General features: G+C 37.2%; 1 protein-coding gene across 1 annotated transcript in view; it reads right to left on the bottom strand.

The window, feature by feature from the left end:
- Positions 1-25,066, bottom strand: part of SOX5 (SRY-box transcription factor 5) — a 990,465-nt gene that overhangs the window by 846,514 nt on the left and 118,885 nt on the right. Inside the window, exon 2 of the mRNA XM_082419737.1 lies at positions 7,999-8,080. The gene's annotated coding sequence lies outside the window, so the exon portion shown is untranslated. The remainder of the gene's footprint in view (positions 1-7,998; positions 8,081-25,066) is intronic.

Here is a 25,066-nt window from a genome sequence, read left to right as displayed (position 1 = left end):
GTAAAATAGCTTAGATTGCAAACTTTACAAAATATATGATTATTTGAACACATTGCCTACAGGGTCTCTGAACTTGGGAAAGAACTCATAGGAGTGAAGGGCCCTGAAGCTTAGTTTTGCCTCTGGTGAAATAATTGACTTCTTTTCTGGGGGAACAAATGTTTTTTAAATAATAAATATCAGATATTTGTCAATAATTGTGATTATAAATATCTATTAAAAGGATCTTATTTTAAGACACAGTGAGTACAACTGGTAATTAACAATAATTGAAGAATTCAGAAACAATACAAAAGAATAATGTTTGGAGCAAATTTTGGTTTTGGAATTATAAAACTGTTAGTAACCATCTTCTAAAAAATCAAAGCCCTTCTGCATCTAAAGTATAAAGACAATGTGAAATTAAACAAAATTTTAAAAATTGTCACATATGTCAGCAGCTAAAAAACAAGATCATTGTTGAGAAGAGCGTGCTGAGGTAGCCACTGGCAGGAAGACTGTGGAAATACACATTTGGAACCTTGTTTTCCAAAGAGCCTATGGAAATAAATAAGAGAAGAAAGTAATTCCAAAATTTAATTTTGATGGAATTTTCTCCTGTGCTGACTCTCAGAAACATACAAATTGTAATCTAATAATACATTATCTCTAAAAATTACACATAGCTTGTGTGTGTTGTATAAATAGGTACAGCATATTTCTCCACTAAACAAAATATTAAATCAAAATATTCTATGCACTCATAATGTAAGAAAAGTTTTCTAGATTTTTTAATATGAGGTTTTCATATTGAGTTCATCCATTTGAATTATCTTTGAATATGCATTAGAAAGATACTAATTCTGTGCACTCATATTGACTAAAAAGATAAAACATAAACTTGGAGTCCAACTGTCAGTTCTTAAATCCAATCCATAACTCAGCATATTTGTGAAAGTAACTAAACCTACCGAAGTTTTTACTGACTCCTCAAACTACTTATTAAGAGTTTAAGGGAAAATTGGTCTTAGATTTAGGAATCAAATTCCCGTTGAAACTTTTGAGGTGGATATCCCAATCTCTAAAGTGGGCGAAATGATCTGCTTATTAGCTTTTTAAATTTTCATGTCTTTCTATTTTGTTTCTTTTCTTCCTTCCTCCTCCTTTACTTTCTTGAAACCATAGGAACTGGGTGGTGCTGCCACAAGAATTCTTAGCAAATGAAATGTGAATTATAAAAAAATATTTCAGGGCTTCCCTGGTGGCACAGTGGTTGAGAATCTGCCTGCCAATGCAGGGGACACGGGTTCGAGCCCTGGTCTGGGAAGATCCCACATGCCGCGGAGCAACTGGGCCCGTGAGCCACAACTACTGAGCCTGCGCGTCTGGAGCCTGTGCTCCGCAACAAGAGAGGCCGCGATAGTGAGAGGCCCGCGCACCGCGATGAAGAGTGGCCCCCGCTTGCCGCAACTAGAGAAAGCCCTCGCACAGAAACGAAGATCCAACACAGCTTAAAAAAAAAAAAAAAATTTCAAGACATCAAGTTTTTGAGGGAGGTAGAAGAAGAAATAAGACTTTTTAGAAAGTAGCTGAGCAAGAGCAAAGCTAAAGCCAAAGCACAAACCCTCAATGGTTAGAAGTAGACGTTAATGAACAGAACCAATTATAGTCAACTCAAAGTCAACAACAGGGAACATTCAAAATCATTCCAATACATATACCGACAGACCAAATTTGTACCTGCCAAGTCTAGTTTCCTGTTTCGCTTCTCTGGTCTCTTAATCTAAACAGACAAAATGCTTCATTGTAAAAGTACTGCTACCCCAAATATATCCTAAATTCCATTGGCTATAAAGAATAAAATGGTCCACATCACATACATGTAACACACACACACACACACACGCATGCATTTTGATGAGTGTTTTGCAAGTTGTAGATTGCCAGAGGTTCAAATAAAGTATGCAACAGAAATGAAACTTATTATCAAACCAAATATTTTAACAGGAAAATGACATAAATATCATTGTCTAAACCAGGAGTATGGCCTGTGATCCAAATCCAGCTCAACTACCTATGAAATAAGAATGGTTTAATGAATGAAAATTTATAATCAATTTGATGATAGAGAACATTAACACTAAACTACAATTAAGTGAAATGTCTCCCCTACCAAAAAAGAATTCAATTTTTCTCATTATAAGACTTCTATTATTAAAAATTTACTCAATTATTACTATTATATTTTGAACTATGTCAATAAAAATTTTGTGGAAATTTTTTTCCTCTCTTGAAGTACTTACATAATATCCTCAATTTCACCTACTAGCCTACAAAGCCTAAAATATTTACTATCTGGTCCTTATAAGAAAAAGTTTGCTGACACCTGGTCTAAAACAATCTCATCTACAAAATTGTTTTAGCCTCATATATTTCTAGCTTTTATAATATAGATATGTATGCATGCATTTAGAGTGTATAGTAATGACTGCTCTCATAAAAGACTTAGGACTACCTCCTAATGCTTCCTAAATCACTATCAGGAAAAAACCACAATAACTACCCCTGAAAAACAGATTCCTATGGAGAGCTCACAATAACAGATCACATTTATCTCACCTTATAGAAAAATGAAAAGGAGGTACTGATTTTACCCAATAATTTAGTTAAAAAAAATTAAAATTATAATGTTCAATGCTAGTGGAAGTGTAGACAAGAAAACCCACGTCTACACTAACTACAGCAGTGTTAAGTGGCACAGTCTATCTGGAAAGCAATTTGGTAACAGAAAACAAAATGCATTAAAATACTTACACACTTTGATATAGTAAATCAACTTTTGTAAATCCAAAAATGTGAAAACATACATACACATAAAGATGTTCAATAAACTGTTACCTTCAACAGTGACCTGACTCTAGCATTTTTTTTTTCTGTTAACAGCCTTACTATTCATCAAGTTACAGAAGGGAGAAATCTTGACACTATCCTTTCCCTCACACCAACAGAGCCAGTAATTCCTCCCCGTTAGCCTTCCACATCTTTTTCTACTTCATCTCTACAGCTACAATCTTGGTTTAAGAATCTGCCATCCCTCTTCTGGACTCCTTCAATATCATCTTGGGACTAGATCTGAAAAGTGAGGCCTAAGCTTATACAATTTGGGGGCTCTTTAAAGAAAAAGAAGGTAAAATTGTGGGTACAAAATGTGTGTTACCAATGCTACCCAACATTAAGAGAAGCATAACAGAGGGGTAGTAAATATTATAGAAAGAGGAAGCACTCATAACAAACTGAAGTTAAAAACTCATACTCTTGGCAAATTTTATAAAAACACAGGACCACAAGAACACGTTTTACAGTCTCCACCAAAATACTGCTAGAGGCCCATGCAAGCCAAGCGGTTTTCATTTAAGCTTTATTTCACCTTCTTGGTATATCTCACTCCTTACCAAACCCTTAGCTCCTGAGGGCTGCAGTTTCTAAGCTGTCCATCCAATCATATTACTGATAAACAATTTTTCTAAAATGAAATTCTAAACATATCCCTTCCCTACTTGAAAATCTTTCTTGCCAGTAGTATAATTGGTACAAATCCTTCCATGATATCACCTCCACCTACTTCTCCAACCTCATTTTCTGTGGTTCCAGAGGTGCTGCATTATTTACAGTTCCTTATGATGTTATTTCAGCAGATGTTCTTTCCTCTAACTGAAGTGTATTTTCTTCTATTTTCTGGCTAACAGATTTCTTCTAATGTTTCTGTCCCAACTTACATGTTAAAGTCTTCCCGGACCTGACAACAGAGTTGATAGCAAGTTCTTTGGCCCACTCTCCTCCAGTATTATACTTATGACCTATTATAAGGACTCATCCGTGATGTGTTTCCCCTGATAAATTAAAATCTCCTTCAAGGCAGAAACCCTGTCCTAGCCATCTTTATCTCCCAAGTGCCTGCATTAAGTGCTCAGTAATCCTTAGTTGAACAAATGAATGAAAAAGGAAGAGAAGTAAATATACCAAAAGATTACTGTTATTGCTTTTGGTCATTGGTATTGTTAGTAATTTTTTACCCTTACTTTAAAATATTTTTGCTATGTGGCTGTATTTGTTTTATAATGGGAAATCTAATTTATAATAAAATATTTCTTTGAGGCTTACTCTAATTTTCATTAAATCTGCTATCTAATTCTCTTAAAATTCTGCATACCTGTGCCAGGTTTATTTACATGGCCAACAGTTTACTTGAAATCATGTTTAGATTCCTGTACACAATTAGCTAAATAAATATCATTAGTGCAGCTTCATTAAAGTGTATTTTTCTTAAATATTTCTCAGTACACATATTTCTCAGTAAGTGAGCATCTATTAGAGTTTTGGCAAGAAAAATCTTATAATGGACTTATTTCCATAGGTATATATTTCAAGCACTAACTGAAAGGAATAATAAAAATGTTTTGCCATCTGGAATAAAACAGTGCTAAATACTACAAGATTCAAATTATGTTCATATGCATGAAGCCACGTTTCCAAATCACTATTACAATTTCCATCTTCCACATAGGATGCACTAAAGAATTGCTTTTATGAGGAAAATATCCAAAATAATCTGATAATTCTCCTAAATATAATCCTCATTGAAGCTGAACATATTTTATCCTTTTTTTAGTAAAACTATCATTACCATTATCCAGTAAATGCCTGCAGGAACTTTATAGCAAACATTTTATTCTTTTTCTTTTGTATTATTTAAATATTTTGTTTTATTACACATTGTTTAAATATGCTCTACATAGAGTAGACCATGTACACACAGCATATTTAGATATGAATACAGGTCAGGAACACCAAAAACACAAACCACAGGCCATAGGAATAACATCACCGAACTCACATTGACACCACTTTAGTAGTTTCAGAGCCAGTTGAATTCTTCATAATCTATACCTCTAGTTCAGGTATAACTTCATTTTCTAGCCTATGGTATGATGGTATTAGATTGAACCTCTCCACAAACACGTTCCTGTTCCTCCTTTGTGTTAAGATGTTATTCTGAGTTCTTGTGATAGTATGATCTATGTCTAAGTCTGAACTCCTTTGCTGTGTGGATCCATGCCCCAGCCAGTCTGGTTTGGTTGTTTAAAGGAATAACAGCATTCTCCTCATTGCACAGGGCTGCATGCAAGCGTCACCTGAGATGAAGTGCAGTACAGCAGAAAGAACGAACTTTAAAATCACACCATCATGGTGTGGAATCCCCACAATGGCATTTCAAGGTCTGTGTGACGTTCAAGTTATTGAGCCTCTTTGAACCCTGGTGTTATGGGTTGAATTGTGTCCCATCCCCAAATTCACATGTTGAAGTCCTGACTCCCAGTATCTCAGAGTGTGACATTTAAAAATAGGGTCATTGCAGATATAATTAGTTATGTTAAGATGAGGTCATTAGTGTGGGCCCTATTCCTATATAAGTGGTGTACGTAGAAAAAAGGGAAACTTGAACATAGAGCAGACACTCAGAGAGGAAAGATGGTGTGAAGAGACATGGAGAGGATGCCATCCACAAGCCAAGGAGAGGGGCCCAGAGCAGATCCTTCCTTCACAGCCCTCAGAAAGAACCAACCCTGCCAATACCTTGATTTCAGACTCCTGTTCTCCAGAACTGTGAGACAATACATTTCTATTGTTGAAGCCACCCCATTTGCAGTACTTTGTTACAGCAGCCCTAGCAAACTAATATACCTGGTTTCCTCAAATGTCAAATCCTTAATATAAAGGATGCAGCGCCATTATAAGGGTTAAAAATCACATCATAGATACTCAAAAGAGGGCAGGCAATATTTTTTATCATATAGGGTATAATATTTGAAGTATTTTATTTCATTTCCTTGAATCTTGCTTCTTTCTCCATTCAGTCAGCCAAGTTGCTATACTCTACACTCAATTTTCATAAGAAAATTGTTGGCAGAGCAGGGAAGCATGGGGGAAGGAGGAATGTCAATTATTGGTTTTCGAGTTTCAAAAGCCTAAGACGCTCTGAGAAATTAGAATGATTCTCATGCATTGGAAACAGACTTAGAAGAGACCCTCCTATTTATTTACTAAGCTAAGAGCAGATTTAGATACCTCTGAGTGGAGAATAAGGTAGTCAAGGCATGTACGGACATTAGTGAATCTAGATGCCAAGTTGGGGGTGGGTGGCTGAAACTTTACCCTCTCCCCACCACCCTAACTCCTCCTAGTGGGGCTGGAATGACCAGATATTAGACTGGAAGATTCAACTGAGGCACCTTCATTGAACAGGCATGAAATCCCAAAGTAAAGGGCTAGATCAAAATCCAGATTAAAAAAAAAAAAATCATAAGAACTGGATGGATGGTTCTAAAAGCCAACCAGAGAATGTAAAGGATCAAAAGGATAGAGGTGAGGAAAAGCATTATGAAATGGTTCTTGGACTGAGCTGCTACCCTATGGCAAGTCCCACCTCACCCCAAGCAAGAGGGATGGAAGGGACTATTTTCTCTCTCAAATCTTTATAGAGGCTTCAAAGGAATAGTTTAGACAGCCTGGACTTTGGGAAACCCAATGGAGTGCAGACTGGCTCCCACCTTGGAAATCGAGAGGACAAGAGGGTAAGGCTAGGAGCAGCTCTGGAATTTTAGAAGTACCCTCAACCCCTCCTGCCCTTGGAGGTTCATGAGATGCATGTTTTCACAAAGCTGGTGTGGGCCAGGGATGAGAGAGCCAGACTGAAGCCCAAGATGACCATCGGGAAGTATTCTTGATACACTAAATATGAGTTCATGTGGGATGGATTAGCTGAAAACTAGGAGCTGAGTGGGAAGTGGACAGCTGAAGGAGAAGCCTTGTCCAAGTCAGGAGAGTTGAAGACAAATGGGTCCAGCAAGGGAAGCAACCAAAGTCCCCCCAAAGTGGCCAAGTGACTATCAGTTTTAAGCATCTGCCAGGCCCAGAAAGCTGGAGCCAGCTTAACATAGCACCAGTTCATGTAAGAAACAACCCTAAGCCACTCTTTTCCCTTTCCTTCCCATGTTCCAACCCCTAAGGATTTAGCAATAGCAGCTAGCAAATGGGGGAGGAGGTGACAGATAGAGAAAGAAAACAACACACCCTCTCCCACTGCAATAGCCGAATCCAAAAAATGGGCCTCAGAGAGAGGAGGAGAGATGATCTGATATTAAATGAACTTTGAAGCTACGATTATGGTCTGAGATTGGACATTCTAATTTCTGAATGTCTGTGATTTAAAGTGTGGATAGAATTTTTTTTTTAATCTCAGGGTAATCCCTATTAGGTATGGAGCCTACCTGAGACCTAAATTTCATCCAGAGGCATGGGAATACCCACCCTCATTCCCCAATTCATTTTAAAGAAACAACAAGAAAAATAGTAAACGATTTCCTAAGTTGTGCTTGTTCGAAGTACTGTTACAGAGAGAAATCCCAAATATGTTGGTGGGAGATAATGGAGGGTGGAAAGGATTTTCTTTCTTGGATGGAGTCTGGATCTTGGAAATGACCAAGTGATTTGTCCAGGTAGATGGACCTGACCAGCTTTGCCAAGGACCTCCCACAATAGCATGACTCAGAAGCAACAGAACAAGGACCATGTGCTTCAGAGTGGCATGCAAGGAGCAAAGAGCTTTATGCCACCCCAGAGAGTTTCTTCCAGTTTAGCAGGAGCACACCCTCATGTGCCCAGGAAGTATCTGGAAGAAGCCAAGAGAAGGAGAGAAGACCCTCAAAGGAAGACCAAAGTGTGCCTCAGCAATGGCTCACAAGTACTGACAAAGGATGAGAGGACAAACATGACTCATAGAGAGATGACAGCCTAGGAGCAGATATGTCACCCCTCGCCCTCATAACCTTACCTAGAATTAGGATGCAACCTCAAATTGAGTCCACATGGTTAAATGAAGGGTTAAAATATAATTTAGATTTAACTATAGACGAATAAAACAAGTTACATTTCTTGCACACTCAGTGTGTAGACACATACCTGCCACATGCGGGGAAGCTTGTCCAAGACTTCCAAGGATCCTCTTAAAGTGTGTCTTTACACTGTGAACTGATTAACAAGCCTAGAAGAGAATTAAAGCTAAGTCACTTAGAGGCAGATTCACGGTGTTAGGAAGTTGACTCTCAAATCTTAGCTGTTTGGGGAAATGCCAGAAGATTGTGACAAACTGAACCTGACAGAATACACAACATCCACTACCAGAGAACTCTTAAATTCCATCTAGAAATTTATAGAAGCATCAGCAGAAGGAAAGAAAATAGAATGAATCAGCTCGTTTGGTTTGTTTTTGAAAATCAAATGCTCCAAATCCCAGAAGAAAACATAGAAAAGAGTAGGCATAGTAGGGGACTTAAGGTTCCTATCCTAAAAACTTGGAATTTTTAAAAGCATCAAACCTGTTTCTAATGAGAGAAGACAAATAAATCCAAGTAAGGGAATAGATTGTGACAGGGGTGTTACTTTAGAGAGACTATTCAAGGAAAAATCCTCTCTGATAAGGTGACATTTGAGCAGAGACCAGGATAAAAAGAGTAAGCCAGATGGAGGAACTTTCCAGGCCGAGGGAATAGCAAGCACAAAGGTCCTGTGGTGACAGCCTGCTGAGCATGTACAGGAGGAACAGCAAAAAGGCCACTGTGGCTGCAGCATGATATGTCAGGGGGAGACAAGTAGGACATGAATGATGTTGGAAAAGGCCAAGGAAAGGCTTTGAATTTTAAACTAGAAGCCATTAGAAGGTTGTGTTTTTCTTTAATCAAATATTTTAGTTTGACATCATTGTAAATTTTCATGCATTTGTCAGAAGTAATACAGAGAAATCCCCTGTATCTTTTACCCTGTTTCCCCCAATGGTAACATCTTGCAACGTTATAGTACAATATCAAAACCAAGATATTGACATTGATAGTTAAGATACAGAACATTTCCATCACCATAAGAGTCCCTCAGATTGCCTTTTTATAGCCCTCCCATCCTATCTCCTTCTTAAACCCTGGAAACCACTAATGTACAAATTCTATAATTTTGTTATTTCAAGAATATTATACAAACAAAATCACAGGAGCAACACAATTCTCTGGAGATTCATCCAGGTTGGTGTGTGTATCAACAGTTCGTTCAGTCATATTGCTGAATAGTGTTCTATGGTCTGGATAATTTAACCATTCGCTCATTGAAGGGCACTGCTTTCTTTCTAGTTTGAGGTTATTATAATAAGTAAAGCTGCTATAAACATTTGTATACATGTTTTTGTGTGAGCATAAGTTTTCCTTTCTCTGAGATAAATGCCCAGGAGAGCAATTGCTGGGTTTTATGGTGGTTGTATGTAAAGTTTTCTTTAAAAACCTGTCAAACTGTTTTGCAAAATGGTTGTACCATTTTACATCCCCATTACCAATGCATGAGTGAGCCAGTTTCTGCAATCCTTGTCAGCATTTGGTGTTGTCACTATTTCTTATTGTAGCCCATTCTGCTTTTCTCTAATGGTTAATGATGTCAAACATCTTTTCATGTGCTTAGATGATATCTGTATATATCCTTTCCCATGAAATGTTTCTTCATGTTTTTTGTTTATTTTCTGATTGGATTGTTTCATTTTTTATTTTAGAGTTTTGAAAGATTACACTCTTAATACCAATCCTTAATACAAGTCCAAATATATAGTTTGCAAATATTTTCTCCCAGTCTGTAGCTTGTCTTTTCATCTTCTTAACAGGGTCTTTCATGGAGCAAAAGTTTTCAATTTTGCTCAAGTCCGATTTATCAATTTTTTATTTTATGAATCATGCTTTTGGTATAAAGTCTAACAATGCTTTGCCTAGCCCTGGGTCCTGAAGATTTTCCTTTTTTTTTTTTTAACATCTTTATTGGAGTATAATTGCTTTACAATGGTGTGTTAGTTTCTGCTTTATAACAAGATTTTCCATTTTTTTCATAAAAATTTTATTTTTAACTTTTACATTTAAGTTCTCTATATACTTTGAGTTAATTTTTGTATAAGTTGTAAGACTTAGGTCAAGGTTCATTTTTTTCTTTATGGATGTTCAACTGCTCCAGTGCCATTTGTTGAGAAGGCTATGGTTCCTCCATTGAATTGGTTTTGCACCTTTGTCAAAAATCAATTTACATTTGTGTTGGCCAATTTCTGGGTTCTCCGTTGTATTCCACTGATATATACTTGTATCCCTCTGCCAAGATCACATAGTCTTGATTACGGTAGCTATATGATAAATCCTGAAATTGGGTATATTAATTCTTCCCACTTTATTCTTCTATTTAAAAATTCTTCTAACTATTCTGATTCATTTGCCTTTCTATAAAATTTTTAGAATAATGTGGTCTATATCTACAAAAAAAATCTTGCTGGAATTTTGATAGAAATTGTGTTAAACTTGTGTATCAGTTTGGAGAGAATTGATATGTTTGTTATGGTGAGTCTTCCAACCCATTAACATGGTATATCTATTTACTTAGATTTTCCATCAGTACTGTGTGGCTTTCATCATACAAGTCCTATACATGTTTTGTTAGATTTATACCTAAGCATTTAAATTTTTGAGTGATTATAAATGGTATTGTGTCTTTATCTTTGGTGTCCAGTTGTTCACTGTTATTACATAGAAATATAGTTGATTTTTGTATGTTTATCTTATATCCTACTACTTTGCTGAACTCACCTATTAATCTTGAAAGGTTTTTTTTTTTAAGTTCCCTGGGATTTTCTATGTAAACAATCATGTCACTGCAAATAGGGACAATATTATGTCTTCGATTCTGATCTCTATGCTTTTAATTTCCTTCTCTTGTCTTTTTGTACTGGCTGGAAATTCTAGCACAGTATTAAATAAAATTGGTGAGTGCAAACGTTCTTGACCTTGTTCCTGATCTGAAGAGAACTAATTGTCTTTCATCATTAAGAGTAATGTTAGTTACAGAATTTATGCAGTTTTCTTCAGATGCTTTATATCAAGTTGAGGAAGTTCTCTGTTCTTATTTTTCTGAGAATTTTTATCCTAAATGGGTGTTGAATTTTGTCAAGTGCTTTTTCGGCATGAATTGATAGGATCATGTGATATTTCTTCTTCAGCCTGTTAACATGGTGAATTGCCCAACAGTTTTGCAAGTACTGAACAAACCTTGATCCCTGGAATAAACCCTACTTGGTCATGGTATATATGTTATTTTATATATTGCTGAATTCTATTTGCTAATATTTTGTTAAGGATCTTTGTGTCCGTGTTCATGAGGGATATTTATCTCTAGTTTTCTTTTCTGTACTATCTTTATCAGGTTTTGGTATCTGGGTAATACCACTTTCATAAAATGAATGGGTTTCTGAAAATGATTGTGTAGAACTGATGTTACTTCTTTAAATGTTTGCTAGAATTCTCTAGTGAAGCCATCTGGGAGTGGAGTTTTCTTTTGAAATGTTAAAATTACTTGTTCAATTTCCTTAATAGTTATAGGGCTATTCAAATTATCTATTTAATATTGAGTGAGTTGTGGTAGTGTCATTTGAGGAGTTGGTCCATCTCATCTAAGTTGTCATTTATGTGTGTAGAATTGTTTCTAGTATCCCCTATTATCCCTTTAATGTCTGCAGGGTCTGCAGTGATACACTTTTCATTCTTCACACTGGTAATTTGTGTCTTATCTGTTTTTTCTTTGTCAGTCTTGCTAGAGGTTTGTCTACTTTATCAGTCTTTTCAAATAACTAGGCTTTTTTTGTTGATTATTTTTGTTTTCAATTTTACTAACTTTTGTTCTTAACATTATTATTTCCTTCCTTCTGCTTGCTTTGGGTATATTCAGCTCTTCTTTTTCTAGATTCTTGAAGTGTGAGGTAAGATTATTGATTAGAGACTTTTACTTCTTTCTAATGTATGCATTTAATGCTACAAACATGCCTCTCAGCATTTCTTTACCTGTGACCCACAAATTTTGATGTTGTATTTTTTATTTTCATTCCGTTCAATGTATTTTTTATGTTCCTTGAGACTTCTTTTGTGACCCATAGATATATATAATGTATGTTACTGAATTTCCAAGTGTTCAGAGATTTACATGTTATCCATTATTGATTTCTAATTTGATTCCATGGTAGTCAAAGAATACATTCTTTATGATTTTAATTCTTTAAAATTTGTTGAGACTTGCTTTCTGACCCAGGATATGGTCTATCATGTTATATGTTCCATGGTTAGATTAAAAGAATATGTGTTCTGTTGCTGTGGGGTGGAGTGTTCTGTGAGTACCAATTAGAGTCTGTTGGTTACTGATGTTGACTTTTCTATATTCTTGCTGATCTTCTATCTAGTTTTCTATCAATTGATGAGGTAGGGGTGTTGAAGTCTTCAACTATATTTATAAATGTGTCTTTCTTTTTTCAAATATGTCATTTTTTGCAACTCAGTAATTTAGTGTACACACATTTAGTATTGCTGTGTCTTTTTGATGGAGCAACTCTTTTATCATTATATAATATCCTCCTCTGTCACTAGTAATTTTCTTTGCTCCAAAGTCTACTGTATCTGATATTAATATAGCAACTCCTGCTTACTTTTTATTAATGTTTGCATGATACATTTTTATCCAATCTTTACTTTCAACCTGCCAACATCATTATATTCAAAGAGAATTTATAAAGATACAGCATTGTAGTTGGGTGCTATTTTTTTAATACACTCTAACAATCTGTCTTTTAATTGCTGTATTTAGACCATTTACGTTTAATGTAATTATTCATATGTTAGGCCTGAAGCCAGTAATTTTATTTTTTGTTGTCTGTTTTTCATTTCTCTGTTTTCTTTTTCTTTCCTTCCTTCAACATTTTTTATAATTCAATTTTGATTTATCTATAATGTCTCTTTGTACAGCTTTTTTAGTGGTTGCTTTAGGTATGACATCAAATTACATAATTTATCACAGTCCGATGGTGTCATCATATTACCAGTTTGAGTGAAAGGAGTCATGAATCATGTCCTACTGAATATTTCTGCAAAAATGTGGGATTTGGCAAATCTAAACATCAGAATAAATGTAGCTATGTGAGATACTGTCCTGTTTCCTCCCCAAATGCTCCTGTTTTCCCCCACTTAGAACTACATACACATTCATACCTCCACTAAAATGATAACTGAGATGTGAATTGGAATTAGACAGGGGGAAAAAATACATCACTCTGATTTGAAACACCAATATTTCTGTCATTTGATGTATACTTTTTTGGATAGACAACTTTAAAGATAATGTTTAAGAGAATGTTTTCTAATACATTAAAGTGAATAGAAATCTGAAAACTTTTTGAAGTCTGGACAAAATTTTCCTCTTATTTCATTTATCAAGAATGTGAACTTACAACCATTCATAATCTGTTACAATTTTAAGTAGGCTTAACAATTACCTAGGCTCTTGTTCACCTTTTATAGAAAATTCATTTCAGAGAGATGAAATTAACTCGCACATGGTCATGAGTGAGTCAGTGACAGAGTTGAGCCTAGAACTGAGGTCTGATGACACTGAACCACACAATCAGGAATAAAAATATTAATTTTTATCTGTAGTATATGAATAGTCTGCTTGGGAATGCAGTTATGCTTCATTTCCTTAAGGAAGGCAAAAAAAGAACATGGCAGATGGAATATCATCACTCATCTACATTGGAATTTAACCAAGACTCCGGCGTTTAAATGTACCCATGTGCCAAAAGTAGCAACTGATAGCAAATAAATGGCCCAACCATGGATATTATTGCAGGCACTGGCCCACAAGAAGTTCCCAACAGGAAATTGTAAAAGCTAGCATGTCCTTTTCCACTGTGTATCAGTGAGTTTTTTCCCACCTAACCATGCTATCACAGAGGGGCAAATTTGAAGGACACTGACATATTTTCCACATTATGCAGTTTTCATTCACTTTAGATGTAAAAATCCTTGAGCATATACAAAAGGGACAGTCTTCAATTCCCAAATATTTTTTATACTCCCCAATTCATTTTATGAAAGATCAAACCTCTAGTTTGTAGCTCTTAGTGACAGATTTCCTCTTTTAGTCATAAAGTCTTCTATGATCCAAACTTTGGAAAAAAGTCTTGCTCTACATCTCCCATTTATATTCACAGTCAGATACTATAATTAAATAATAGAGTTTCGTTTACTTGGGCTCAAATCCATGAAATTTTTTTCTTATTTTTACTCATCTCTTTTCTCTGAAACATCTCCCAGTATTATTATCCTTGAGCACACAAATACACAGATCTGTGAATGTATAATGAGGTCTTCCTATTTTTTTAGAATAGATTTTTGCTTTGATTAAATGTCTAAATTGCCTCCACTTAGATGCTATCTAAATATGAACAAATACCTGATCCTACCGAGAAAAAAAAAATCATCTTTTAACAGCTGAACTCCTAGCCAAATATATGTATTATGTTTACTCCAGGGAAAAACTTGGTTCACAAGCTGACTTGGGTGTTCCTTGACCTGATGCCAGCAGACGATGAATGTGCTAATGGTCTGCACCGAAGTGAGAACTCAAATTCCCTTCCATTCAAGCCCAGCGGACTGGCCAAATGATAAAGCACCGTTCAGCATCATGTACAGAGCCAGCCATCAGCCTTCCTCTCAACCAGTGGTGCCACATGTGCTGAGGAGCAGGACAAGAAGAACTGAAGGTGCTAAACACTCCAACAGGGAAGTATTTGAATCAGAAAGAAAAACTAAGCTATACAGCTGCCACTGCGTCTAACTCTTTAACCAGACAGAACTTCCACACGCCTAGACTTTTTTTCACAAGAGGAGAGGAAACTTGCAGAATTTGTATTCACACGTCCAATGTTGTGCTCTCACCACATGCCTATGAAACTCCCTTGTCAACAGAGCTTTTACCCTTGCCTTTTTCTCTTTTTCAGGATTTCTACTCCAAATCCCCAGCACTCTTAGAGCAGTGATCTCAGAGGCATTTCTATAGTTGATGCAAATTGTTTCTTTGTTTACCTCCTGGAGATGGGGTAGGCAAGGGAAAGAAGTGTAAAAGCTCCAAAGTGGCAGCTAAAACCAAACCAGCTAAAGAAAGCTCATAACATTTTCCACTAGTTTGCTGTGTAAATGCCCCCTGCTAATTTTGAAAAGCCTCTGTGATTTTTAAGATGAAAAAGTTAAATGGGTCAACCCGTATGCTAATGTTCACGGACTAAAGGTGAATTTATACTTTTACCAGTGAAAAATCAGTAGGTGAACAGACCAAATACCTTCAATATAGACAGACTATGAACTGTTAATAGAAAAACAACCTATAAATACATTTTCCATTGTTAATAGGCCACATTTCTACATAAGAGGACCTGTTTTCCTTTCCAGCCACAGTACCATCAAGGATCAAATGTATACTATGAAATAATTGACATCTAGTTTAGATAAAATAACACATAATATTTTAATACTTTTTACAACACAAAGACATTATTCCTGATTAGAAGCAAAATCCTGAGAATATACTAAATTCTGAAAACAGAGAGTAATCCCAAATTATCCCTTCAGCTGATATATTAAAGACTGAATGGATAAAGACAGAACTACATACCAATCTGTGGATTAGGCTGGTAAACTTTGTTTCATCCTACAGCTCTTAGCCCAAACTGAAAGTGCAGAGTGAAAACAGTATTCAGGCCACCTCTATGAATAAGATGAAACTCCTGGCTCTGATATTAGTGTCATAGGCAGTTCAACCCATCTCTGAGTACTCAGTCAAACTAAATAACTCTACTGTTGAGCAATATCTGCAACATACTTTGTTAGATGATGGGTAAAAAACAAAGTCATTAAAACATATTAATAAAGAAGCCATGATCTAACTACTTCAAAGACAGCAGATGATTTGACCTGAATAGAAAATAATACTTAAAGTATTCAGAGGAAAGAGAAAAAAGAACCTCAGACTGGCCTGGTCACCAAAAGGCTTCATAGACATAGTATTGAGCTGAGTTTTGAGGAACAGGAAAGATCTGGAAAGTTGGAGGGAAGAACAGACAATATTCTAGGCATGGATCTAGAAAAATATGGGGGATATGGGTTGCTAGAGCCCAAGACACTCTGACCTATAACAGAGGGCTTGGGAGGAGAAGCCATGGAAAGATGGCTTAATCAAAAGCTCAGTGCAGATGATAGCTCTTAAGGACAAGTTTAATCATACTTCACAGAAGCTGGTTTTCACTGAGCTCGTCTAGAGGTACAAAGGGATAACATTAGGTTGCTCATGTAATCCACACTCAGTGAAATTTTAAAAATAATAAAAATCAGTGGGATTTTTGGAAAGATTTTTACCACCAAATCACACCTCTTTGGATACATTATATCAGATTGGGTTTTTTCCCTTTTTCTTTTGTTTTTTTTTTTTTAATGTATTTATGTCACGTATTTTTTTATTTTTGGCTGCGTTGGGTCTTCATTGCTGCGCACGGGCTTTCTCTGGTTGCAGTGAGCGGGGGCCACTCCTAGCTGCGGCACGCAGGCCTCTCACTGTGGTGGCTTCTCCTGTTGCAGAGCACAGGCCCTAGGCACACAGGCTTCAGTAGTTGTGGCTCGCGGGCCTCAGCAGCTGTGGCGCACGGGCTTAGTTGCTCCCCGGCATGTGGGATCTTCCCGGACCAGGGCTCGAACCCACGTCCCCTGCATTGACAGGCGGATTCTTAACCACTGCACCACCAGGGAAGCCCTCCTTTTTCTTACTCCAACAGTAATTGCTCATTATTTTACTCACATGCGACAGCCAAACAAATGAACATACAAATGAACAAATAAGCCCTAAGGCATAATGTAACAGATAATGTGGTTTTCTCCTCAATATCCCTTCCTCAGCATGTAGGAGCAGTGCAGTATGAAGGACTGAGCCCAACTTCTGCAGTGGGTCCTGCAAATTTAAGGCAATCATGGTAATCCCATCCTCCTTTCCATTGATGGCTTGGTGAACCCACGCCTATACTAGTCTGTGAATGGCATTCCCCTGGAAACATGGTTTGAATCCAGGAATGGACATATGACACAACGTGGGCCAGTGAAAAATAAGTGACATTTGCTTCTGGGAAAACATTTCCTCACTTTTAAGAGAGAACCACTGAAAGAGATGGTCTCTTTCTCAAACTCTATGGTTGTCAGAGCTGGAACTGCAGATGCAACTGGCTTTATTTAAGAATAAAGCTGACGTACAGAGGAGGTCAGAGCTCAGGCAATTGCAGAGATAAGATGCTGAAAGCAATGGACAAATTCAACCCAACAATCTGCCCTACCTCTAATGTCTGACTATGTGAGATACCATCTTTCTTATTATTAAATTTCATTGGGCTTTTTTTTTTAAACTACCCTAATTTCTTTAAAAATACTCCATGACACTTGTGCATCATTCACAAGTGGCTGTGATCCAATAATATATCTAATTTCATGGCCCTCTGGTTAGTCTTAGAGCCTCCAGAAGACTTGAAAAAGTGGAAGCAAGACAGGTAAACAGGAGGAAGGGAGGTTCTATATGTATCTGAAAGCACAAATCCAGGTGATCCGTTTCAGATGGGCAGAACACCATCCTCTGAAAAGATGGAGTAGTTAGTTGTCAGAGTCACCCAGATTGGTCCAGGCATTCTTGTCAAATGAGGGCACAAGAAAATTATACATAACCAAGGTTCTAATAAACCCAAAAACTTTAGATTTTACAACTCCACCCTTCCTCTTTCCTCCTACACAGCTGCTAAGAGTAGGGGCATTTTATTCCCTGGTCATATTAGTGAAGAGTTCCTTATGAAGAGGCCCAGCCCATAAAGGGTTTTCTGAACAAGCGAATGTTATAAACTCTGTAACTTTCTATATTTCATTGCCAAACAATGTTGTGGGCTGCAGTTTCCAGGACTACAATTAACCGTTTAAGCCAACTATGATATGGGCTATATTAGCTCAGCAAAATGATGATGTTTACTCCCTTATTTTTTTCACTCCCTCACTTAAAAAATAATTTTAAATGCTTAACTACAGAAATATATAAGTAATATAATGTATATGACAACTTCTGAGGAAATTACAGCAGCAGATAAATATTGGTAAATGGTGATCAAGATGAAGCAATTAAGCTAAAATAATGAAAGCAGAACTCTATGTATAAGAGGCTGAAGAAACAGTAACTTGTAGCAGATTTGATCACCACTATCCAAAGGAGAGCCAAATATGAATACAAACTTGTGAAAGAAGACTCTGCCCAAAGTATTAAGCCAAAGAAATAATAAGATCAGAAACATTTTAAATGTATACATTGTGATTGGTAGCTAGAAGATGATACTCTTCCATGGTTGAAATATGGCTCTCTAAAAATATTAGTAAAACTTCTGATAGACCTCACATATATTCTAAGTGCATAAAATAGCACTGTCTGTTTAGGCCTATAAATAATGACCAATTCAGTAGAAATGAACATACCTAGTGCTCAAAACACAAGACTGCTTAGAGAAGTAGATGGGGGCAGTATATGTACAAAATGCAGAACATCTTGACACACCAGATAGCAAGGAAGCTATCAAAGATGACAAGTTATGTCAAAAGTACTAAGAAGCCAATTCGAAGTGGTTTCCGTTGGTCAAAAATGAGACAATCTGAGTTTCAAAAAGGGTGAGAATTGCAATTGATCAAGCTCATCAAATATGCTTAAATTCTTGAGTTCACGATGATATTTAAAAGAAATTACTTGGTTACCTTCTGAGGATGACAGAAAGCTGTTCCACCTAAGTAGTAAAACATTCCCCACCTTCAGGTCAAACACACTCCTGTTCTCTTCTTGTTTGCTACCCCAAAAAGTTAAATAAGATACAAACATTTGTTGTTGCTAAACACCTATTAGCTCCAAATATTCTGCTTTGTTTATAAAGATGATGGGGCAGGGAATTCCCTGGCAGTCCAGTGGTTAAGGCTCCACGCTTCCAATGCAGAGGGCGCAGGTTCGATCCCTGATTGGGGAACTAAGATTCCACATGCCCTGTGGCACGGCCAAAAATAAAATAAAATAAAAATAAAAATAATACAAGTGAATCTAATTACAAAACAAAAAAGACTCACAGACATAGAAAAAAAAATTATTAAAAAAAAGATAATGGGGCATTCATCATACTAAAGTGTTCTCTCTTCTCTTTGTAGATCCTATCAGAATGAGAGGAAGAATGTACTGATTCTAATGTTTCTTTCTTTCGCAAATCAAATAACCCCACTTCCAACCTAAGAAACTGTTAGCTGCATTTTATGCCACCAACCCTCATCAAACCTGGACAAAGGGCATCTTCTATAATGTTTATCATTATTGCAGGTTGGTCACAGCTACAATTTAAAAGCTCACTATAATCCTATCTGCAAAGGTTGACTGCACAGTGACCTTAGTCAAGGTAAAACCTGTCCCATCAAACCCAAGAATAATAAGGTCTATGGAAGTCTAGACAAATGAGTGCATCAATGAACAGGGGGGGAATGTATATTGCTTTTAATGAAAATCATTCATTACACTCCTTGCTGTAAGTTTCACCCACACATCACAAGTGGCATTTCATATTTCAAAGGTATTCTCAAAAAGTGGAAAATATAAATACTGGATGCGATCAGTGTACAGTATTGATCAATATCTAGTTCTCCTCTATACTTTCCATCCCAATGACACTAGGAATGACTATATGATTAGTTCTAGCAAAGAAATATGAGAAGTGATGTTTATCATTCTGGAATAAAGCATTTAATTGCCAGTGCTCAACTCTTCAGTCCTCCCTGGCCTGGGAGTTCATGCAAGCAGGTATATATAAAGGTGCCATAAAACTGAAGTTTCAAAAGCTAAGCCAGCATATGGTAGATAACTGACCTGCAGAATCACCTAAAATCATAACAGATCTTGACAATGAGATTTCAGGGTTGTTTATAACAGCAGCATAACTTATTCTAACCCAAATGATGTGCTAGAATTCTGCATCTTTCCCAAAGAGCCTTTTCACGGGCATCTAATAAAAATTACCCACATACAATGATTTATTGAAGCCAACCAAATTAGCTGAATTGTAAAAATGTAAGGATTTAAAATTAATATTTTCAGGACTGTGAATTGTTTGAAAATGTTACCTATATTTTATGAATTTATTCTAAGTTTTCTCTACTGAACAGAGAATGGCATGAATATAACGTGCAGTAGCCACCCTGAGCCTAGTTCTACCTTAAGAACTACAGAAGAACATAAGGTAAAGAGCGGTTGTTGATGACATTTTATAAAGTCTCTCACGTCTCAACTGATTCTGAAATAAACTGATAAGGCTTACATTTTCTTGACTTCCTAATCCTTGGAACCAAAAGTACTTGGTAAATGAAATTTTTCTTTCATGATTTCCTCAAATCTACTTGCTCTGATTAATCTAGTATATACTACTAAAGAGCATTAAAACTACAGAAAGTCCATTGTGAGATTTCAGTAAGGCTCAGTCCAAGACTTTTGTTTTCATGCTTTCCCTAGGTGGGAGTACCAGAGAACTTTTAATGTGGAACTTTGTATCTTTGGTTATACAGAGAGCATTTCATATAACAAGCAGGGTGTAAAAATCGTGCAACATTCTCAGGAAATGTAATCGCCTTCTACCCAAAGCCTCAGCAATCAACAGTTTGAAATACCATTCCCCTGCTGAACATGCAGGTATTTACCTGGGTCATGAACCAAAATGGCAACTGTCCCAAATATTTCTATTCATTTGATGGGTGCCATAGAAGCTTAAATGGACATGGTGGTGATAGCAGTGGATAGACCATTGATTTGAGGATGATTGAGGACTAATGGACTCACTTCCTCAGCCACAAAGGTGTCCTAAGAGGTCTGCTAGCCCAAAATGACCTGGTGGCTTTTGAGAGGCCTAGGTACCACCTGACACTACACAATAATGATAGAGCTGCATGGAAAGTGGAGATAAGGGCCCCAGCAAGAATCTTGGCCAGGAAAATTCACAACATTTCATTAAAAAAAAAAAGACAGTGGGCAATAATTATCCACTTTAATTGTTCATTTGGGTTCCACAAAGAGCTAAAAAAATATATAAGATCACCAGCCACCGATCTGCTACCTGTGGCAGCTAAAAAATATTATAGTGGAATTTCAGGGGCATGGAGTGAAATGAACATCTCCAAATTGTTTAGAAAAGGATCTTCAGTCTAAGGAGAATTGACAGCACAGCTTTAAGAATAGATAAAGGACTGCCTCAAGGATCTGTCTTGCTTCCTTACTTTTTTAAAGTAATACCTTCATTTGCATAGTAATAACCCAATTATTGTAAGATTAGGTGAAAGGAATCTCATTATTGCTATTGCCACAAAACAGTCAATATTGTATTCAATATCTTTTAATGTTACACACCTTAAAACGTAATTATTTCAATATACCCTCATTCATCTTGAATGTAATTTTCTTTTTTAAAAACCTTGCCATAATTGTTGGTTTTTACGGAATATATTAGTGTTTAAACAAGCACTTTTCCCCCTCAGGCTGCTATGAGAACAAGCAGAAGCAACCAATAGCTTGGGAGTATCCCTGCCTCCCCCGCCCAACCCCCCCGTCACCCCAACCAAAAGTACACCCACCAAAAGGCCAAAGTCACAAACACTGCTACCGAAAATCTACTGTAACAACCGCACTCTTCCCAACACCGTAGTTTCCCCTTTCTCTTTCACCTCATACTCCACAAAAGATGCTTCCATAATGAATTTTGGTCTTAAGGAAACTTTGAAAGTGTTGGCAAATACATTCTGTTAAATTTCAAATTGTATGATCTGGGCTCTTTTCTTTGTGTTTTTTTTTTTCCAGAACACATTGTAGTACCCCCCCCCCCACCAAAAAAAAAACCCCACATCCGAGACAGCTGACATACTGGGGCGACCATCTGCCTGCCATAGGTTTACCTGCCATAGGCTTTTACGGTTTCAATGACAAGATAATCAGTACAATAAGTGGCTGGTTATTAGGTTAATGGTGGAAACAAAGCAAGGAAAATAGAGGAAAGAGAGAGAGGACTGTGTACATTAAGAGACTACAGAGCCATACATGCTATTACTTCAAAATGATATCAAAATTAATGTACAGTGAAAATAGCAGTTAGATTTTGTCAAGAGAGGAAATCATATCCAAGGGCTGTGATTTGGAATCTGGAGTTAACGCTCCTTGACTGTGGCCCTACCGACTACATATTCTTCAGGATGTTAATCTCTCTGTACTTTGTGAATGAACACTCGTTATTCATGAGTATAACAACTAATCTGTAGAAACAAGCACTATATTCCTTGTCAATACCAACCAAGTTTTCTCAAGATGTAAACTTCAGCAACCATGAACATATTCATGGGTATGTCTTGTATGTTCTGATACGCAGAAGCTCGACAGGCTGACATGCTCCTGAGAGCTCACCTAACCACAACCTTACCACCACACACCCAGGCCAGCAAACCACACCCCGTCTTCCCATTCTCCATCTCTGAATGAAAGAGCAAGGCTGGCCAAACACCCTTCTGCATGTTTAATGAAGTTTAGGGGATACTAACTGCATTTTGTCATTTTTTACAACGATGGGGAAACCACCATTCTTTAAAAGGAGTTTGGTTGCTGTAGACAAGTTTTCCCCTCCAAGAGAAAATGTAAAAGCACATTTCTGATTGAGTAAAGCTTTACTGGAATTAGGTTGTGTGGCTGATCTCTTTCAAGTCACTGGACTGCTCCTCAGAAACTACTCATAACAACAAGGACATGAGTCAGACAAGACATTTACTGCATACCCACCCACCCACCCTGCCACCTCAGAGAAGAATAAACTCACAGGGCACATTCTGAGTCAAGATCACCAGGCTTAGCTTGTGGCTAAGGCAGAACCAGAATTCAGGTCTGCAAATTCCCATTCCAGAGCTCTTTCCATGTCCTCTCCCACATCACTGAAATTCCAGACTTCTGGGAAGAACGGCAGCTACATTGCATTGACTGAATGCAGTTATGTCTTGATCCCTCAGCGAGCAGCACCACCAACAGATGGTCAATCAAAAAACCAAAGAGCAGTGCTTCCCTGGTGGTGCAGTGGCTGAGAATCCGCCTGCCAATGCAGGGGACACGGGTTCGAGCCCTGGTTTGGGAAGATCCCACATGCCGCGGAGCAACTGGGCCCATGAGCCACAACTACTGAGCCCTGCGCGTCTGGAGCCTGTGCTCCGCAACAAGAGAGGCCGCGATAGTGAGAGGCCCGCGCACCGCGATGAAGAGTGGCCCCCGCTTGCCGCAACTAGAGAAAGCCCTCGCACAGAAACAAAGACCCAACACAGCCATAAATAAATAAATAAATAAATAAATAAAACCAAAGAGCAATAATTAAAGTCATCATTATATACTAGGTATAAGACAATGTACTGTTTTATATTAAATATCAGAACCTCCATTTACTGTTGAAAAGCTGAGGTCTAAAGGGTGTAGAAAAGTGCTCAAGATCACAAAATAATGAGTTCCAGAGTCAGGAACCAGACCACTCAAAACCTGGTCCATCTTAAAGAGAAAGCATGTAAGTTGCTGTCATGAAAACAAAGTTTACATGGACAATCTGCCTTGCTTTTGGCCCGGACTTTCATAACCTGTCGTTACTGAATACTCCAGACACCCTTCCACAGTGCAGAGAGATTGTACAGGATGAGGGCGACCCCAGACCATTCAGTCTCAGGCCACCTTAGCTTTGGGCATGATATTCCCTCTTTCTGTAATGCCTCCCCTTCTACTGCCTTTATCCCTCATGATTTATTTACTAAACTCTTATTCATGCCTCAAGACCCTGATTACTCAGTACCTCTGCTGTGAAACCCTGTCCTACTCCCCAACACCTTCTGGGAGAGTCTGCTACTTCTGAACATTTAAATTCTATATTCAATTATTGGATGTAATTTTTAGTTTAAATGCCAACTCCCTTGAGGAAGGCTCCTTGAGGACTGGATTCATTAATTCAACTTGGTACCCACAATACCTATTAGCAATACACCTGAAACAGAGGTGGTTGTTTTATAAATATTCAACTAAAGATTATTAGTTATTGAACTAAAGATACTTGTCAAAATTGACTTATAGCAACTATCACATTCTATCTTGCATGACAAATTTCTACTTATGCCTTTTCTATACAAGAAATAGTTCATGTCTTGTTCCCCTCACCACACCAGGAGTACCTTATACATAACAGTGTTCCAGAAATGTTTGTAGATTTGAATTGCTTACAGGATTAAAAAAATGGGGGCGGAGGATGGCAAATAACTAAAATCTTATAGACTGCTTTAAACCTAGTTGAGGATAATAGCAAATTTTTTCCCTTCCTGAGTCACCTTCAAAGAATGGGATTTTATCACATGAGGGTGTAGAATAAGTGCACTTAAAAACTCAATGACTGAGTCCATGGCTAAAATGCTACTTTTCTTGAGGATTAACTGAGTGCAATCTTTTATCTGTTTCTATTCAGCATATGTACTATATATCTGCTATGCATCCGAGGACAGCTGCCATTCTATTTACAGCATTATCTAAAAATGGCAACATTAAATCCATCTTCCATCTCTTTGAGATCTTCTTTCAACGACAGAATCATCTCAGATGTTCTGCTTTTAGAGCAAAATATATGAGGTGTGAATGTGTGTAACAGTAAAAGACTAACAGGCAGAAATCCACGATGGTGGAATTATCCACAGGGGGTTGATAAAACTTTCCTCCTTCTCCTATCTCAAGAAAAGCTAGGCAAGGAAACATCAGGGAGCAAATTTAAAAAGTAGAAAACCCTGCCCTTACACCCCTATCAGGAGTCAGGGAGCTTAAATATTGATTTTTTCAGGGCTTTGCTGCTGACTAGAGATTTTGAACACAGGCTGAAAAACAAACAGCAGAGCTGTGTGCTGATAAATATTTTTTTTTTTGAGAAAGTTAAAATTAACCTTTCAGCTATTGTGGGGGGGGGGGGGAAGCTGTGACAATGCTAATTATTTATTGTAACTCTCCATATCAC

This window comes from Balaenoptera physalus, assembly GCF_965194825.1.
Source record: "Balaenoptera physalus genome assembly, chromosome: 13".
NCBI classification, from domain to species: Eukaryota; Metazoa; Chordata; class Mammalia; order Artiodactyla; family Balaenopteridae; genus Balaenoptera; species Balaenoptera physalus.
This window is presented reverse-complemented; position numbering and strand designations above follow the sequence as displayed.